Source organism: Leopardus geoffroyi, chromosome B3 (genome assembly GCF_018350155.1).
Source record: "Leopardus geoffroyi isolate Oge1 chromosome B3, O.geoffroyi_Oge1_pat1.0, whole genome shotgun sequence".
In the NCBI taxonomy this organism is placed as follows: domain Eukaryota; kingdom Metazoa; phylum Chordata; class Mammalia; order Carnivora; family Felidae; genus Leopardus; species Leopardus geoffroyi.
Window position 1 is genome coordinate 120,355,408 of NC_059337.1, and position 2,370 is coordinate 120,357,777.

Below are 2,370 nucleotides of genomic sequence, written 5' to 3' on the forward strand. Positions count from 1 at the left end.
CTCTGTGCTGGTGGCTCAGAGTCTGTTTGGGATTCTCTCTCTCCCTCTCTCTCTGCCCCTCTCCCACTTGCACTGTCTCTGTCTCTCTCAAAATAGAATAAATAAACTTAAAAAAAAAAAAAGTAACCCTGTGGTTAAACAAGGGGCATGGCGGGGGGGCGGGGGGGCGGTGGTTAATCAAAATACGTCCATCTGGGGGCGCCTGGGTGGCGCAGTCGGTTAAGCGTCCGACTTCAGCCAGGTCACGATCTCGCAGTCCGTGAGTTCGAGCCCCGCGTCGGGCTCTGGGCTGATGGCTCAGAGCCTGGAGCCTGTTTCCGATTCTGTGTCTCCCTCTCTCTCTGCCCCTCCCCCGTTCATGCTCTGTCTCTCTCTGTCCCAAAAATAAATAAACGTTGAAAAAAAAAATTAAAAAAAAAAAATACGTCCATCTGCAACAACATGAGAACATGATAGGATTAAGTTGATTTCCTATGTAAGTGCTAACTCCTGGGTCAAGTCCTAAAATGAGAGACCACTGTAGGCCTTGAGTAGTTGGGAAATTTCTCACTGTTAAGTATGTAAAGTCACAGCGAGCCAGGCAAAGCAACCAGCAAGGTGTCAAGGCACAAAAGCAGCTCCTTCTCTCTGCCCCTCCGTCAAAACATGTCGGCAAAATGGACAACCTTTTACCCTCCATATTTTGTTCTTTCTTGCTGCTGAAGGGTTGTTTTGTGCTCTGGACCGAGTTTGCAGGAAACATGGAGGAGGGAGAGGACAGAGGGGGGCGAGGGGCTGGGTGCTGGTAGGGGGCACAGAATGCTGGGCAAGGGGGTGTTGCAGGACGTGGCAAGCCGGTTCCTAGGTTCAAATGGGGTGACCTGGGGAAAGGGGTGATGCTGATTACCCCTCCACTGAAGGAAGATTCTAGAGAAGGATAAGCAAGAGGGAGCACAGTGAGGTGGCGGACAGAGCCTCAGCATTGGTGCGAGGCTGACTCAGTTTTCATCGGGCCCTCAGCACTGGCCAGCTGTGTGACCCTGGCCAAGCTACTCTACCTCTTTGAATCTCAGCTACCGAGTCCCTAAAAGAGAATGACCACATCTGTTTCATGGAGCTTTTGTGAGAACTGTAAATTATAGAGCACAGGGCCTGCCAGAATGTAGGTGATGGAGTTCCCTCCCCCTCCCCCTGCCCCAAGCTTCTAAGAATGCTCCAGAAATACAAGACTGATTATACTTAGTGTCTGGCTCCCTCCCCCCCGCCCCCTTGCCAACCTGTGGTTAACTTAGAATTAAACTACTTATGGGAAAGCCCTTCCAGTGCTCAAATTCTCTGGTGATGCATGTGGACTGGGTTGGGGAGGACAGTCATCGGTTCACCTTCTGGGGACTTGGTCAGACAGAGGCTCTGACAGTCCACACAGGGCTCCTGGATGCAAGGGCCTGTTAGACGGGGCCCCGAAGGGGTTTGGGGGCATGCCCAGAAGCCTGACAACCCCTTTCCTATCCAGAGTTCCCGAAGCATCAAGTTCTTTCCTTCCCTTTGCTTTGGGTGATGGTGGGTGTGGCAGTGGGGGTGGAGGGTGGGGTAACTTTCGTAGGAGGAAGAGTTGCTGGCTGGTCCCATGAGAGTGGGTGTGCAGGGAAGCTCCACTGAAAAAGGACATTGTAGTAATGGGATGTGTGACACTGGAAAGCGGTCTCGGGCCCTGGAGAGTGCACCCAGACACCGTGATTCTTAACTCTGGATGCCTACAAAATACCCCGGGGGAGTTTTGTAAAGAAAATCCCAAGAGCCGGCCCCCATCTATGAGATTCTGATTCTCTTGGCCCATGGGAGTGGCTGTGTGGATCCTTGGAATTTTAACTGTGCCCTCAGGTGACTGTGAAATGAGGGTGGGGGATGAGGACCGGTGCTCCCCAGGCTGGTGACCACCCCCAACCCCTGGGAATTCCCACGCCTTCGGCCGGAGCTGTTCTGTGCTCCTTTCTAATTCTGGGAGTCCACATGCCTGGAATGTGTATGTAGTCGGGTGCACTTGCTTCTATCCTCGCCCCTTGCAATCCACTCTGGGACGCAGCGGCCAGAGAGATGCTTTTTAAACCTAAGTCAGATCCCATTCCTTCCCCACTTCAGCATCGTCAGTGTGTCACATTTAAATCCCAACACCTCACCCTGGCCAACAGGGCCCTGCCGTTTCCCCTCACTCTCGTCCTTCCTGGCCCTAGACCCTTTCTGTTTCCAAAAGCACCAAGCTGCGCCCCTCCCCCGCCCCGCCCCCGCCCCTGGGGCTTTGCACAGGCCAAGCTTGTGCTTCGGTCTGGGGTGCTCTGCCCCGGGCTGGCTTGTGGCTGGCTCCTCCCCATCCTCTGTGCCTCAAAGCCCCTC